Here is an 18,405-nt window from a genome sequence, read left to right as displayed (position 1 = left end):
GTGAAGTTTAAAGAACTCCTTGGTATAGGTTATGGGTGAGTATGCACTGCTATCTAGGGAAAAATATGAGCATGTAACTTCACTGCTCAGCTGAGAAGAAATCATGTATCATACGAAATACACTATAATTCCAGAGACACTTTATATATTTTGAGCAAGAGATGCTTTGTGGATTCAAGCATTTAAGACATATTCTCTGTAAGATCTTCGCATGAGGGTCAAATAGAGACTCTAAACCTGTTGTATGAGAACTGTTTGCCTGTGCCTGTATTTTCTGCATTGTGAACGACAAGAATTTGGGTGCTAGACTGGATGACCTCTAGATGTCCCCTTCTACCTAAACCACTCTGCCATCTCTGAACTACTCCAATGCCCAGAAAATATGAGCGCACCTGAGGCCATCCCTGAGCTGTAGCACAGCAGGACAGGGTGGATATCCCACAGCCATTTGGACCATTTTTTGTACCCTCGGGATGCCAGAGATCCCTTCAACATTCCTCTCCTGATGTGCTCCCTCGCCACATCCCTCAATGCTCAGTCGCACTTAGATTGCACCTACAGAAACCCTGCACACCTTGCCTACTGCATTAAGGTGACATGAGAAGGTTGACTTATATTACAGACAAGTGAATAATCTGAAATTGATTATTGAATGCATTCAGTTTATTTGTTTAATCTAGCACCCCTGAAATCTAGGGTGGTGAGGGAGGGTGGAACCAACTCAAATCAAAGCTTTTTGCAGTAAAAGGATCATGAAATTCTGCAATTTTCAACATTATAAAATCACCTGGGAGTTTCTTTGCTAAATAATTCTCAGACTGGAAAGTATTCACACAAATATATAGGACAGAATGCTTTCTTTATGTTTATAGAGAGTTTTGGCTCTCCATTATGGCTAGTGTCCAACCCCCCCCTCCCGCCCCCCTCCCCCTCCCCCCCCCCCCCCCCCCGTGGTTTCTTCTGCACTAAATGCACTAAATACAATATTTATTTCCTTTAAAACTAACTCTTGGCAAATTTTTAAATTTGAAGGTGAATTTCCCTCCTTCCCTCAAGGAAGAAATTATGCAAACAACAGAACCCATGCACCAGAATTAATAGTTATTCAGTGTTCTCCCCACTCCACACCTTATTACCTGCAAGTTAATTATGCTAGCAACCACACTGCTTTGGGACCCACCAGCACCTGGGTTCAGAGCAAGTACTGAGTTTCTGATTGCTCCAAGTACGGTGGAGAATGAACTCTCTTCTCCCTGGTACCCATTTGATAACCACCAGAAGCTGTCTCTTTCCAAACATCCCTGTGATCTTTCTCTCTGAGGTTTTGTCTCTTTATGCCAGTCTTTTATGAATGAAAGCGCCTAAATAATAGGAACTGAATTCAGATCAGCAACATTGGTAGCTACAAAGTCCATATTGTAGTAACATCAAAACCAAAATTATTTAAAGCATTTCTAGCAAGGGCTTTATTCACTAATTAAATGGATGCTGCTGAATTGCACTGCTTCTTCCTATGAACAATGCATGCACATATGCATAAATAGTAATCTAAGATTACAGGTGGGCTTTTGGTAAGATAAATACATGCAAAACCCTCACTCCTCACTATCCTAATATCAATAGAATAAGAACAGAGGTATTTCTCTAAGACCATTTCTCTCATTAAAAGACAGGACAATATAATTTCTCTTTCATTAATTTTCTAAAACAGGAAATTTATTTTTAGTGACCAGCCCTGTAAAGCTCCTGTCTTGCCAATTAATGAACTCCTCCGCTGAGCCATCAAAATTAAAGCCAACTCACTTGTCAACAGTGGGCACCTGTCATTTTTTCATGTAGCAGATAATACATGGATTCCAGCCCAGTCTGTTATAGATATTCCACGATATTCGATATTCCACTTGTACATTGTCCCATAGATCTGTAAGAAGTTATCTTTTTTTTTTTTTTTTTTTTTTTTTTTTTTTTTTTTTTTTACTAAAGTTATCTTCTTACTGAGAGAGACTGTACAATCTAACAAATTCAAATGATGTGAAATCTGGGTCTAAAGTCTAGCAAATCTCTCCTCTTTGATTCATGCATATATCAAGAAAAAACCAGTGCTAATCCATATGCCTCTTACCTGTGACAGAGTTTTAAGTTGATCTGTACACCAGCTAATTCTTTATATGTTATATGTTTCCCTCAGAGGCTCTTAACTCAGATGGCTGCTGTGTGCTCAGATGTCCTCATTAAGGGTTACAGAGGCACTGTGAAACCTATGCAACAACCTCCATCCAGTAATTTGAAAACAGCCATTCAATCTATTAAAAAAATAAAAAATAAAAAATCAAACTTTACCAATCATTTACTGAGGCCAAAGGGTTTTATTACAAGATTTAAGAGTTCAAAGAAAAAAAAGATTTGCCTAGCCTGCAGGTTAGGGGACTGGACTGGCCTTGGAGAGACTGAAGATCCAGTCTCTATGCATAATTCAGAGAAATCTATATCAAGCCCGCTATTTTAGCTCAGTCAAGCAAGACTCAAATCTTTACTTCCCACATCCCAGAACACTGTCCTAATTATCTGTGAACATACAGAAAACAGGGTTTTGATCCAAAGTGTCATATATCAACTCCACATCTACATTAAAAAAAATTTTTTTTTAAACAATAACATTACCTCAAAACAAGATTGTCATTAAATGGAATTGACCTCTGTTAAACTCATATTCTGATGGATTATTGATTTTTTGAGGTTAAAGAGCATCTGAATGTCTACAGTAGAGAGGGAATGAAGCCATAATATAAGAAATAAAACTTACTTTGTATTCCTTTTTCATCTGGCTAATCGATGAAAGCCAAATTTCACGCTAATCAGCCCAAGCAGTTAGCAGGCTATATGGAAATTTAAAATGTCTGCTGATTGAATAAGGATTTAAAAAACAAACAAACGAAAAACAATATTTGTGGTGATTACCAAAACAATATTTGTGGTGATTACTCTAGACACAAATATTGCACTAAAACATGTGCTTCATACAAATTTCAGTGATGATGACAGTAGAGATCACTGAGTTTTTGGCAACAAGAATCATTTCCCAGTGTATTCTTTGTAGAACACATTGGATACCTGCAGATGATTTTTTTCTGCTCAGGCTCTCTAGCTTTAGTCACTAGATATTATAAATGCAACAAAAATACAGAAAATACCAAGGGGGTGGGGGGGGTGGGGGGGTGGGGGGGGAGGAGGGGAAATCTAAAAATGCTAAGGTAAACAAACAAAAAATGCAAAAGATACAAAACCAACAAAAACCCAGGTGGCAACAGAATTAATCAGAGGCTATCTGATAAATTCCATGTCTGCTTGAGAAACAATGTCCAGAAACCTCATTCCAGATAAATTTTCCGTATAGAGGAACTTAATAAAATATTCAATGATGAATTCATGTGCAGACACAAATATTTTCCTTATGTCACTAAGAAACATGCACGTGCATATATTCCTCCCCAATTAAAATAGTATTAAGAAATTACAGCCTAGATATTTTGCATATTTTTTGTAGTTACTGAAATTGGAAGTGGGCACATTTCTCAGTAGTTTTGCAGCATTTTGCTTTACAGCACTTGTTGTTATTGTCAGCTCAGTTCAGGGAAGTCCTATTATCAAGTAAACACTTCTATGAACAATGAAATAGTAGCATCACTATCTGTATCATGAGTAAATACTGTAGGGTAGGATACTTCTGCGATTACAGTATAAGGGTATGGGAATGGAGCTTAAAATTTTTTTGTAGCTACTCCCAAGTTATGCAGATAATTAGACAATACTGAGTAAATTTTGCATTCTTATCCACATGCATGCTGCAGAGTCTTTTCCTTGCTGCTATTCCTTGATGTTTTAGGTAAGTTACTTAGTAACTCTATTTCTTTAGTTAGACAGTCTCTCCTAACTTACGAAGACTGATTTATGGGTACTATTGAGGTTGTTCTAAAGTTCAAGAAGAAAGCGAACAATGAACATCTGTAATGCTAACAAGTATGTTACAAGCAGATAGAGTAATATTTGTGTATGGTTTACATTATAACCTTTCCCTTTATTACAGAAAGCAACCACTGAAAAAAGAATCCTGGCAAGACATGCTTTAGAGGCACAGATCAGCAAACCAATTATCAATCCATCAATTGATCAGAGCTAGTCTTGGGAGCAGTTTGCTCTTGGAAATGAAGTCTATGCAGATGGTATACATGTTCATGACTTGCAGAGCATCTGCACAGAATGGATAATTAGACATAAGTAGAAGACAAGAACAGAGCAACTAACTCAAAGAAAACTATAGCAGGTAAATGTATAGAGAATTAAATGATTTACTGTCCATGTGCTGAGGTTGTAATATTTAATTTCAAATATACTTATTTTTAATATTTGATATTAGATGAGACTTTTGACCTAGCAGAGTGATTCAAAATGTATTGAAATGATGATACAAGTTTAAGTAACACTTAGCAAAATATAGCAATTGCAATACACAGTTCAATCACAATTCCATCGTCATCCCCATTACTGGTCTCCACAATATGCTCACCATCGTGACATTGGTTGTCTCCAGTCAACTGGAAAGAATATATGGGTCGAAAACAGATCAGACCTGTTGCTCTCTTTGATATTACTTCATAAGTTGTTTAGTTTTTATACTCTGTGTTGGGCTGAGCCACATATACAATCTCAGTGAGTGGTCTGGCTAACTCAGGGAGAAACATTTATACCACCATTTGATCCACTGAACTGCGATACAGACAGTTGATCCACTCAACTGACATAGCTGTTTATCTAAATCAAAGTCCACCATCTGGTCCCCTTTGTATTGATACAAAGTCAGCTTTCTTTGCAATAGCTGTGGTCAGCCAAGGCTAGCTTTATTCCCTGAGTTTTGTGGGCACATTGCCCTTGCCCATCTCCTCTGAGCTTTTTCCAGTTGTAGGGTTTTATTGGTCAGTCACAGATGTATAGTTTGCATTCATTTTACCTACAGTTTGAGAAAGTAGGAACGCTTGCATCCATTGGTCAGTCTCAGGACTCAAACCAATTTTAAATCAGAACAGTAAATGAAGTGATGTACATTAGCACTAATTTAAACCAATTGGGTTTCACTCTGAGTAAAAGGCGACTCTTATATTTACTAAAGAACAATGGCTCAATTGTTCAAGTCTTTTTCATGGGGAAAGAGCATACAAAATTCAAAACTCAGATAATACAAGAAGAAAATTCAAGTTAAGGTATGAAAATAGCTAGCTGAGATGCTGACCCACCTTTTCTCTTTGTAGTTGCATGATAGAAACAATTAAACAAGGCCTAGTTGTTTGAAGGTTTATCAGCCTGCAGAGGAATATTTTATATTAAAACTTTCTCCTTAATTTTCCATATTGCTAGTCTTTTTCTACATGTTATAAATGTTGGATTTTTCTTTACAAGTGGCTTTACATCTCAGTTTAGTAGTAATGATTGTCTGTGGCATAACTGCAACGTCCTTGGTATTTAAATTCTAAAAATAACCCAATTTAACCAAATTCAGTCTGGCTATTTAATTATCTGAGTAAAAGTTGAAACCATCTACAAGCACTAAATAAGACTCTCCCGGAAGGTGGTATTTCCAGACAGATGGTATCATTCTCAAGCAAGGGCAAGATGCCACCCTCCCAGACTGTAAGCGAGATCACCTCATTCTTTGGTTTGGCAGCCTCACCCGATGCTGAGCGCACACATTGGATGCTCCCAGTTCTGGCAGGGAACAACCAACTCTGCTGTTCCCTGGGGCAGGGAAGACCTGCCCTGCAGCAGAGTGAGCCCAGCAATGGATCTGCACCTCACCACCATGCCAGGACTGCCCGCATGGATGGTGCATACCTCTCCAGGGTGGTCACCAGCCTGTCAGGTTAAAGTAGCTTCTACCATCCAGCCACATTCTCAAAGTAGTGACTTCCTAAGGATCTCCATGCAATATGTAAGTGGTGCAGAAGACTCAGTGACTGACATCTCCTCATCCTGCTAAACCAGGGCAGATCATGTACCCCAAGGGGTACCAACAAGTTAAGCTAGGACCAACACCATTTTGATCTTATTTGTAATACACTTACTAGATGATGAGACATGCCTTTTTTTTTTTCTTCTTTTTTTTTTTTTAATCTTTTTGAGGTGATGAAAATAAAGTAATATGGAGATTTGGACAAAAAAAAAAAAGAAAAAAAAAAGAAAAAAAAAGTCTTCAAGTCCCTAGGACATGAAGATCCAGTAATGTCTGGACTCCTGCCCACTTGTTCCAGTAGCCATCAGGACCATGACAGAAGTGCTTTTTCCAGCCCTAATGAGAAGAAACCATGCAGCCAAGCACACTGTAGGAAAGGGTAGGCTGTGCAATCTATTGCTATAGGTCCCAGGCACACCATTACCTGCTCTCTGCATACAGACTCACTGCCACCATTGCAGCTGGTGCATATAAATTGTGCACATAAGTATAAGCATGGCAGAATAGAAGTGATTATTCCAGTTATCCCTGAGCTTGCAAAGGCCCAGATTTAAAAATAACAAAGGTATTGTTTTGACCCTTCCCATAGCCTATAAAAATCTTCTACAATTGCCAGTAACTTATCTTAATTAGCAAATAATGATTTTCATTGTAGTCTATTCACAAGACTTTAATTTCATCTACATAGGAAGTGCAGTGTTTGTTAATCCTTCTGGAAAATCATACAGGACAAAGGAGGGACTGACACACATGCTAGATTTCTTTAAAGATTCTAGTTTTAAATTAATTTCTACACAGACTAATTAACAGATTTACTTACAAATTGCCATAAAATTCATCACACATTCTGTGTAAGTTTTTGCATGTACATTATGATATTTCTCTTTCACAAGTGGCTGAACACTGTTCTTTGCAAAAATGCACGTAATTTATAAGCAATTGGTCCCTCCTTGATTTAAAACTCTAAAAACACTCTAAAAAAGCCCATTCACTAGCTAATTTCTTCCTATATTCACATTTTCTTCTGTAATATGACATTGAAAGTGTTTTCTGATATATATACAACATTAAAAACAAGCCAATTAAGTCTGCAACCATTCTCTAATCATGACTGTAATTTATTTTCTGCTAAATTTACCCCTTCTGGTATAGCAATTTGAAAAGATGCTTAACTCTCTTGGACATGACTGCCATTTTTATGACTTCCTAACGCCCATTTTCTAACAAAGATTATTACATGTGCTTGAGTACTTTTGAGCACTTCATTAGGCATCTAAAGGGTCATTGGGGCCTTCACATTGTTAAAGTTAAGCACATTCATAGGTCTTTTCCAGATCAGGGCCTGAATGTGATTTATTTATTATTTTTTTTACATACCAAACATAGATCATACACAGAGCTAAAGTACAGACAAAATTAGGCAGAATAATTTATTCAGGCCTCAATTTCAGTAATTCAATTTTAACACAGAATACACTAGATTGTGTGTTGTTATACCAGTTTGGCAGACTGGATGATACATGTATAGTAGGCATCTTGTTTTTAATAAAGGCTTCAAATTGTATTATATTTAGAACTCTAAGAAAGCTTCTCATACTGTGAATCACAATAGATTATCAGATAAGGATTCTGTACAAATTTATACTTTTGGGGGATTTGAATGCAAGTGTTTTTTTTTTTTTGTTTGTTTGTTTTTTAATGTTCAATAGCCTATTTTGAAAGCATATCATCTTATTGTCTTTAAAGGAGCAGTAAATAATTCATCTTCAGTGCTAGTATTCAGAAGCAAGACTGACCACTGACAATGTTCAAATAACATTCATTATTTACACATAAGTTCTGCCTCAGATGTAATTATAAATGACATACTTAATTTTTGCTATGCCTTAGCTGATTATACAAAACACTCCATGTCCATGTATAATACATATTTAATGTAATTTCAACATAAGCCTCCTACCCACAGATTGAAAAAGAAATAAACTTCACTAGCCTTTATTAAGAACATCCAAATCACCAATATTTACTTATTAATGAAAGGAAAAGTCATTGGCAAAAGGAAGGCACTGTAGGCCATAATGTAAACAAACATTACAATGAAAATATGCTGACATATCAATAAAAACATTATAAATAATGTCTTTCCTTCTGAGGGAAAGGACCAAATCAAAGAGTTCATAACATTCACCAGACATATGCAATCTGAAAAACCCCAGGTCAAGATGATTAAAAAACCATAATAATAATAATAATAATAATAAATAAATAATAATAAATAAATAAAAGTGTAACAGGGTCAGAATGGGGTCAGGTGAGAAATCTTCTCATGATGGTTGCATTTCAGAATACTTCAGAGTTTGAGGACGCCTTGTGTTTATCAGTGTAAATTACTAATAAACTAATGAAACGGCATGAAGCGGTGACAGGGAAGGTTCAGGCCAGGTGTGAGGAAAAGGTTCTTCACTGACAGGGTGGTCAGGCACTGGAAGAGGTTGCCCAGGGAAGTGGTCATGGTGTTGAGCCTGATGGAGATCAAGTAGCATTTGGACAACACTCTCAGACATACGATTTGATTTTGGGGTTGTTCTCTGTGGAGTCAGGAGTTGGACTTGATGATCCTTGTGGGTCTCTTCCAAATCAGAATATTCTATGACTCTAGCTCAGATCATCTATTCCTGAAATCACATTAACTTCTAGGAAAACAAAACACTTTATAAATGCACTGACTTTTAATAGTAATTTAGAAAGCTATACTGAGTTAGAAAAAGAGAAAAAAAGGCTGTGTGATACTGTAATTTATGGATTCTGTTATTCTGTATACACAGCCATCAATGGAATAAATTATGCTTGCTCAAGCAATTTCAATACTGATGTTTATGAAGTCCAAGACTTAACAGATTAGTATAGCTTTGATAGGTAATTTCATTTAATTTCCATGCTCCGTTAAAAATATGGTTTTGATGCACCTTTTATTCTAGTTCATCTAAGCAAACATGTCTTGAACTGTTAATTTCCCTTCAAGCAGAAAGCATGTTCATTCAGAATGTATTTAAAAGAAAATTCAAGAGACAGGAATTACCTTTTCTTCATACTAGAAGAAGCCCTTCTTCCTACTTCATCGGCCATTATGTTAAATTCAATGCTTGATGTTAACTGATAAAAGCACTGTGGATTCTAAGGCTGCCCAGGCTGCCCTGGGATTACATTAATTTAAGCACACCAGTGGGATCATTTTCTTACTTATGGATTTCAGGCATGTTTCAGACTGTCTGCTCCTATTTGTTTGTGTGTCTTTTCTACACCATGCTCTTGCCTCTCACAGTGGATTAAAGACTAGGGAACAAAGCCTGGAGACCCTCCAACAAAGAACTGTAAAAGTGGGTGAAATACTATCCACTAGATAAATTCTACAAAAAGAAAAGAGGTATCTGAAAAGTTAGTAATAGATTTATATTTATTTTGCCAAAAGCACTGTTTGGTTCACAATGCGTTTTCTTAGGTAGTTTTTTTGATTATTACAGTCTCAGCAGCTCTAACAACTGCTTATGCTGTAGCAGGTTTTTTTTGTTTGTTTGTTTGTTTTTTTAAATGTATTAATAGCAGACAGACCATTTCTAGACACCTCATACTGAAGAAGAGAATGCATGTTCTTTCTATTCCTTTTCTCCTCCCTCTTCCTCTCATATCTCTCACACAACTCAGACTGAAAGAAAAATGTTTGTTAGACAGGAATAACCCACTAATTTCCTTTGCTATCCTACTGCAGACTACCATCACTGAGAACCTACACTGGCAAAGCTCACAACTACAGTTTAGTGAAAGAAAATATGAATGCACTTAATAGAGAACAGTATTACCTCAAGCACCCTTTTTTTAAAAACAAACAAACAGACGTAGTCCTCCTTGTTATCTCCTACTAACTTAGCAATCATGTAGAGGATATTAATAACAAAATTGTTCCAAAATCTAAGGTACCTAAACCAGTTACACTCATCCCTTTCCCTCTGGACTCTCCTTTACATTTTGGTCAAGCCATATTTAGACTTCTATAAAAATTCAAGTTCTCCTTCCTCTTCCAGTGCAGGATGTGAAATTCTTCACACTCCCATAAATTATATATGTGTTTTTTTAATCCCATTAAGGCTTCTCAAAGATCAGTAATGTATGTATATGAGATCAATGTATGAACCATTTCCCAGTAACATTATCAAATTTATTTATTTTGCAGCATTAGCAAAGTAGTCCTATACCAAATCACGCCTTTTCCAGGAAATGAGCTGTACGTATCGCTAATGCATATGGTTCTTAATTAAGCATTCAAGAGAAAATATACACGTTACAAAGATGTTTCTTTGACAGCATGACTGTCACTAGACCTAAATGAGTAACCCCCCTGCAAAAAAAATAAAAAAAGTAAACCCACTACTTTGTCCTTCAATTTCTTCATGCATTTGCCTCAACAGAGCAACATCATGTTCATGTTTGGTTTTGCAAAACCAAAACATGAACATTTCATTTTTACTAGTGTTTCATTAGGTTTAATTGGTAATTTGAACATAGCAGAAGCAGTTGCAGTTCGACCAGGAGGTTGTATGTATGAATATTCCGTATATGTTTGTTTAATCAGAGAACATAAATGGTATGATATATTATGAAATAACCAATCAATTTTAGGTGGATATTTCTTAAGTAGGAAGGAATAGGAAGAAATAGGAAGAAAATATCAAGCAATGAGGTTTCATAAATTTTAACCAAAACATAAGAAATCCTCCTATGATAAAAAAAAAAAAAACAAAAACAAACAACCTTCAGTGATTCACTATACTATTACTATATCAAAGCATAAAAGTCCACCTGTTAAATTACCAGTTCATGGATTAAAAGATTTCCCATTGAAATGATTAAAGTACCTAAAACTCACCTAACAATGAGATATTTCTAAATTGTCCCCCTAGTTTCTCCCTCAAACAGCAGTACTATCTAGAAGTACTATAAAGTATTTTAACTTATTGAAGTTTCCTCTTCATCAGCCAGGATATAAATTACTGTGCACAAGACTTACTGCTGGAAACCAGCAAAGGCAGTGATTTCAGACAAGAACAGACAGCTGTCCCACAGCAAAGTATTTTCTCATTACAGTTGTATGCATACAAGTTAACTACTTTAATTAGTTAAGTACATGGAAATAATTGTGTGCAATTAAATACAATGGCTAATTACAGCTTGATAACTAATAACTATGACTGCATAAATATGAAGTTTGGTATAAATACTTAGCATGAGAAAAACAAAGTTCAGTCACTCATCTCACATATGGATTGAGCCTATATCCACATATTTAAATTTTCAGAAGAATCTGACTATTAATCTTGGTTATTTTAAATACTTCTAGGTGAATAGCATCAAATGGCATACAGAGAGGTTTTACTGTTGAAAATAGCACTTCACAGGTAGTGAGCTGCATCTGACCAAGAATCTTCCAAACCAGAAAAACGTTCCCTTTGCTCCTTTTCTGTGTTGTAGAAAACATCTAAAGTTGACCTACTTTGTCCCCACATACAACTAATTAGCACAACACCGGTTCATTTAAAAGTAAGGTGTAAGCTTGATCCTATCACACTGAAACAAATTCTAGTTTAGCCCTTTGTTGCCAACTACTTTCTTGACCATTTTCAATTTGACTGTACAGATTATTCAGTCCTAGAAAATAATTCTTAATTATCACCATTATAAAAACAGATTTGAAAAGGAATGGTGATTACATACCATCTGGAAATGTGCTCAAGCTGTCAAAAGAATCTGTGGATAGCTCCTGTATACAGTATTCACATTTCAGCAGGAAATCAGACTTGGTCAAGGGGGAAGAATTCATTCAGATTCATGAGTTTTTAAAAATGTGTTTGGCGTATCAAATAAAGTTCAAATATAAAGTAGAACGATTTCACTTTAAGGGTCATCTACAGGATGCATGCTAATTTGATGTACCACTGTACATTAATGCTCTAAGGAAAGAAATGAATCAGCGCTAAAATAGCTTTCATAAAAGGCCAGAACAGTGACAAGCAATTGCAAATGTGAAAGAATAAGGGAGGGAGAAAGAACTAAAAAAGGGAGGGAAAAAGAACTAAAACAAGAACCAAAATGTAAAACAAGCCACCTTCTCCCTCTCTCCCATGCACAGGACATCTCTGGCTGCTCTGCACAATGGGAGGTGCAGGAGCCCCCTGACAACATCTGGACCTCACCAGCACTTTTTGAGGTACTGCTAGCATGGGTATCCTGGCAACTGGGTCTTGAGAGACACCTGGTGGGGACAAAACTGGGACTAAGCATCTTTCTTCCCATGTTTAACAACCTGGCACAGCCTCTATTAGCTTGGATAAAAATGCAATTAAGCACATTTGCTTGCCGACTAATGTACAGCAAGGAATGAGGAAATGAGGTTCATTTGTGCTGCTGGTATTCAGGGTATGCAAAGTGTAAATAATGGGCAATCACATAACCGCTGTCCTGGAAAACAAAATAAAAATAAAAGTTCTGCTCAAGTGTGTAATAAGAAGAGCATGTTGTGTAAAGAAGTGTTTTGGTGGCAAAAGATGCAAGTATGATAGAAGATGTTATTTCTAAAGATAAGCAACTCTAGAGAAGCAGCCACCTAATTCATTGCTTGTTCTGCCTTAAAAAAAAAAAAAATAGTTTAACTCAAATAAGAAAAAATAATGAAGCAAATAATAGATGGAAGGACATAAAATATTCCCAGTGTCCTCAAACAAAAAGGTCATTACTGTTAATATGTTGCTACAACCTTAGAACGTTAAGCCATTTTCAAGAAACCCAGGCAAAGTTTTGTTAGTTTCTTCAGCTCATTCATAAAGTTGTATGAAAGTTGAAATAGCAGAAATATTCTGAATCTCCTTAAAATTTCCATGCTGAACTCTCCTATTTCCAGCCATGTGAACAAAGTATAGTAAAGTTTTATGTTTAAAAGTAAAAATTTATTTATTTTTTCGTTAAAGTTTTGAATCTTTCCTTCCCCTCTCTCTCTCTCCTCACAACCCCCCCTTTTTTTAAAAAAAAAAAAAAAAACTTTCTTTGTCACACTTCCCAACATTTTCCTATTTCTTCTATCTGCCTTTCATTGGGATATTATCTCTAAATATTTCTTTCTTGGCAACACTTTTTCTTCTTGAACAAGATTTCCCAAGGCCTATCCAATTAAACAGATATCCAGAAAACCCACAGACTCATCAAGCTTTAAAAGTAAACCCCTCTGCAAGTAACAAAAACTGAGACTCAGAGTATTTAAGCCATGGCTCAGAAAGCACACACACAAACCCCACTTCATACTGTCTCAGGAGGCCCCAACAGGAAATTGGAACAGATGCTTAAAATATATATATTTATTCTGCTTCGTTTTTGTAAGGCAATGTGGAGGAGAGCACACTGTTTTAAATTCAGAGCACAGCCATAGCATGCCAATGAGTATGTAGCCTGAGTGGTAGAGCACCCTTGGGGTCCACACTGTGCTGCCTGGTCCAGCCTTAGCTCAGTTGATACAACACAGCCATGAGATCACTGCATGGAAAAGCACTGTGCACCAGCTGGGAGGCAGCAGAAGATGCATGCTCCTTTCATGATGCCTCCCTAATAGCTTGAACCCTCCTTCCAATCCAGCTAATCTTATGCAATTTGAGAAAAGGATTTAAATAATGTAAAATATTTTTTTTCTTCTTCTTAAAAAAAATAAATCATTTTCACATTAAAATATAATTTTCACTTTGCAATATAAAATGAAAATAAATTTAAGTTCCTTGAGAATTTTGAATCACCTTCAGAGATAGCTTTCAAGTCTGTTTCAAATAATTTTCACTGTTTGTGTTAAACATGTTGCTATAGTCAAAAACGTACATTAGGAATTAAAATATATTGCAAGATATGAACTTTCAGCATCCATTACGATACACGATTTCAATAGACTTTGGATCCACTCGTGAAAGACTAACATGTATTTTGTTTCTTTGTTTTCTATTAACTGTAAGAGGTATTACATTTAGAGAAAATAGATACATATTATCATATATATCCGGGTGACATGGAAAGAATACAGGGATGCTGCTCGTGTCTGTAGGAAGAAAATTCGTGTGGCTAAAGCACACCTAGAGTTGAAGCTGGCTGTGTCTGTGAGAGAAAATAAAAAGGGTTTTTTTAGATATGTGAATGGAAAAAGGAGAACTAAAGAATACGTAGGGCCGCTCCTTGACAGGGAAGGTCTTCTCACAGACGATGACATAGGCAAAGCAGAGACGCTTAACGCCTTCTTTGCCTCTGTCTTCAATGCCGATGATGGGCTTCGGGACCCAGGGTGCCCCGAGCTGGAGGACCGGGACGGTGGGGATGACAAACTCCCAACCGACCCTGAACGTGTGCGGGATCTGCTACTCCACCTGGATCCCTACAAGTCCATGGGTCCGGATGGGATTCATCCCCGGGTGCTGAAGGAGCTGGCGGACGTCATCGCGGAACCTCTCTCAATTATTTTTCAACGATCCTGGGAGTCTGGAGAGGTCCCGGTAGACTGGAAGCTGGCAAATGTTGTGCCGATTTTCAAGAAGGGTCAGAAAGAAGACCCTAGCAATTACAGGCCTGTCAGTCTCACGTCAGTGCCTGGTAAAATCATGGAGAAGATGGTTCTCGAACGTATTGAGGCGCACCTGGGGGACAAAGCAGTCATTGGTCCCAGCCAGCATGGGTTTGTGAAGGGTAGGTCCTGCCTAACTAACCTGATTTCCTTTTATGATAAGATCACCCGTATGGTAGACCAAGGGAAACCAGCTGATGTGATTTTTTTGGACTTCAGCAAGGCTTTTGACACGGTTTCCCATAGGATCCTACTGGACAAAATGTCCAGCATACAGCTAAATAAAAACATCATACGATGGGTGAGCAATTGGCTAACGGGCAGGGCCCAAAGGGTTATGGTAAATGGGGCTGCGTCAGGCTGGCGGGCGGTCACCAGTGGGGTCCCTCAAGGCTCCATTTTAGGGCCGGTACTTTTCAATATTTTTATAAACGATCTGGATGTAGGAATAGAAGGCATTTTGAGCAAGTTTGCTGATGACACCAAACTTGGAGGAGTTGTGGACTCGAATGAGGGTGGAAAGGCCTTGCAGAGGGATCTGGATAGGTTGGAGAGCTGGGCGATCGCCAACCGCATGAAGTTCAATAAGAGCAAGTGCCGGGTCCTGCACCTGGGACGGGGAAACCCTGGCTGCACATACAGACTGGGCGATGAGACGCTGGAGAGCAGCCTAGAAGAGAGGGATCTGGGGGTCGTGGTAGACAGCAAGTTGAATATGAGCCGGCAGTGTGCCCTGGCAGCCAGGAGGGCCAACCGTGTCCTGGGGTGCATCAAGCACGGCATCGCTAGCAGGTCGAGGGAGGTGATTGTCCCGCTCTACTCTGCGCTGGTGCGGCCTCACCTCGAGTACTGTGTGCAGTTCTGGGCACCACAGGATAAAAAGGACATGAAACTGTTGGAGAGTGTCCAGAGGAGGGCTACGAAGATGGTGAAAGGCCTGGAGGGGAAGACGTACGAGGAACGGCTGAGGGCACTGGGCCTGTTCAGCCTGGAGAAGAGGAGGCTGAGGGGAGACCTCATCGCAGTCTACAACTTCCTCGTAAGGGGGTGTCGAGAGGCAGGAGACCTTTTCTCCATTAACACCAGCGACAGGACCCGCGGGAATGGAGTTAAGCTGAGGCAGGGGAAGTTTAGGCTGGACATCAGGAAGGGGTTCTTCACAGAGAGAGTGGTTGCAAACTGGAACAGGCTCCCCAGGGAAGTGGTCACTGCACCGAGCCTGACTGAATTTAAGAAGAGATTGGACTGTGCACTTAGTCACATGGTCTGAACTTGGGTAGACCTGTGCGGTGTCAAGAGTTGGACTTGATGATCCTTAAGGGTCCCTTCCAACTCAGGATATTCTATGATTCTATGATTCTATGATAAGACTTATAGATTCATAGAAGAGCTTGGGTTTAAAGGGCCCTTAAAGATAATGTTTTTCCAACCTCTTTGCTGTGGGAAGGGATCAGGTTGCCCAGGGCGCCATCCAACCTGGTGAGTTATGTCCAATACTACTACAAAAAAGGTGGGTGGAGAATGATCTAATGAGATTAATCACAGAAAGAAATTGTGTCTTCAGACATGGCACACATTAAGGCCTTTCCGTGGAATATCATTGCTGTAACAAACTCCTTCCCCCTACCTCCAGAAATGTTTTAGTCTATTCTTATGGTCATATTATATTTTCTCAAGTGCAGATATTTCAAGATATATGCCACCTCATAATAGATTTTATCACTTATCAAAGAAATTTCAAAGAGAATGAGACCAGAAGATTTGAGAAAGAAAGCATGTTTCTTAATTAACAAACTAACACTTGTACAGATTCATCCAAGTATATATACTAAGCCTGGATGAAAAGCTATCAGTTCAGGTCTGGTAGATATCACCTACTCCTCATTACACTTCCTCCTTCAGCACTTTGTCTCTTTTTCCTCCGATACCTCCTCAGACAGAGGGCTTGTCTCCGGCGGTGCGAATTTCTTAACATACTGGGCTAAGGGAGGAATAAAACAGGTGCATCCTGGGATAAGAGACACAACCCCTCCATGAGACTATGCAACTTTCTCTAACTTTAACATCAAACAAACGAATAAAAACCAACACCCACCACCATCACCCCCCAATAAAATATTATGGGTTTCATTCTTTTCTCTGACACGAACCTGACCAGAATACACACGTATAATCTGAAAAATAATAACTGAAATAAATAGACTCATTCCAATTCCTACTCTCCAAATTTTGACCAGATAGAAAACACTGTAAAAGAGTCACTTAAGCCTAAATGCTTAAAGGTATTTCAGTAGGTGATTTTCACTTATTTAAATGATAGTATTTATGCATGTGAGAAAAATATGGATTTAACATGAATTTATTATTATTATTATTTTAATGCAATATGCCCACCAGAATTTTAACATTGCTCAAGTTGAAAAGGAAACAACTTAACTCAGAAAGAAAAGGCCATTAAGTGGGTTCAAAGGCAGTTATTACATCCTTTCTGGTAGACCTTATTTGTAGACATTTCTCCTGATGTCTGTTAGATCCTTCTTTGCTAGTCCAGAAACAACAATACAGTATTATCAATGTAAATAAATCAATATGAAAAGTCAGAGCTGAAGTCCACCAAAGATGAAGATACCTTTCAGATTACAGTGACAACAGTACCAGCTTTACCAATGACTGTTTAAATACCTTTTCAATAACCTATATACTGATTAAAAAAAATTGTGAAGTAAGAAAGTAGTCGAGCATACACATAGTAAATGTCAATTTATAATGTCTAGAAAACTTTATTTCAGGTAAATACAGTAAATAGGATGTTTATGATGGTCTACTCTGAACAAATACATGCTGTAAAATAGTGCAAACCTACTAGTATTACAAGCATTACTTTTCATTCACAGGTGAAACAAGCGTGCTTTGTTCATGGTAAATGCTTTCTGAATCAAATTATTTCTAATGAATTTTATTATTATTTTTTTAACTAATTGTCATGAGATAGAGAAAAATACACACTTAGATTAAGTCATGAAAAATTGTCCCAAGAACAACTACAACCTTAACATGATCTCCAGGTCTATATCTAAATATTTCTACAGCATTTCTGGAATCAGAAAGAGGGTGTTGGGAAATTATCATTCAGTGAAAGAAGAAAGAAGACAGTAGACAACATGTAGCTGTGGGGTGACCAAAACGTAATATGGATGTTGTCGTGAATTTTGTTTGTTCTCATTATTTTGTTTGATCACCATTATTTATTAAGGAGTTAGTAAATGATTTCTCAAAGTCATCTTGTAATAGGTACTTTAAAACTGGCACAAGGATTTTCCTTGCTTCAGTAACACACTCTTTGCAGATGCTGTTAAAGTATTTTCAAAGTCACAAATACACAACACAATTCTTTAGAGCTCTGCAGTAATGCAATGACAGTGTTTGTATTTAGTAGGCACATAGCTAGACATAAACAGGATTTAGTCTCACAATTTCTTTTATCAAAAGCATCTTTTCTTCTGGGGCCACAGGAAGCCTGCCTGTCTTGTCTGTTCTCACTGGTATTGCTGTTTAAATGGAAACTATGCAATTCTGGAATACGATGCAATACAAAACACAAAAGGGAAAAAAAGATAGGGAGAGACTACACATTCAGGGTGGAAAGAAGTGACCCTAAAGTCTACTGTGGCACATGAAATGAAAAGAGAAGACAAAAGCTGTAAAGTAAGGAGCTAAAAGTCTCTTTGGAGATAGCCTTCCCCTGACACCCAGCAAACACCTGAGA

At 37.7% G+C, this 18,405-nt stretch overlaps 1 long non-coding RNA gene across 1 annotated transcript in view; it reads right to left on the bottom strand.

The window, feature by feature from the left end:
• Positions 1 to 2,128: 2,128 nt before the first annotated feature.
• The window catches only part of LOC119715532 (uncharacterized), a 76,941-nt gene continuing 60,664 nt past the window's right edge, over positions 2,129 to 18,405 (bottom strand). Inside the window, exon 3 of the long non-coding RNA XR_005262680.2 lies at positions 2,129 to 2,303. This is a non-coding gene — a long non-coding RNA (uncharacterized lncRNA). The remainder of the gene's footprint in view (positions 2,304 to 18,405) is intronic.

This window comes from Anas platyrhynchos, chromosome 1 (genome assembly GCF_047663525.1).
Source record: "Anas platyrhynchos isolate ZD024472 breed Pekin duck chromosome 1, IASCAAS_PekinDuck_T2T, whole genome shotgun sequence".
NCBI lineage: Eukaryota > Metazoa > Chordata > Aves > Anseriformes > Anatidae > Anas > Anas platyrhynchos.
The sequence above is the reverse complement of the archived record's forward strand: the minus strand, read 5'-3'. Positions and strand labels throughout refer to the sequence as shown.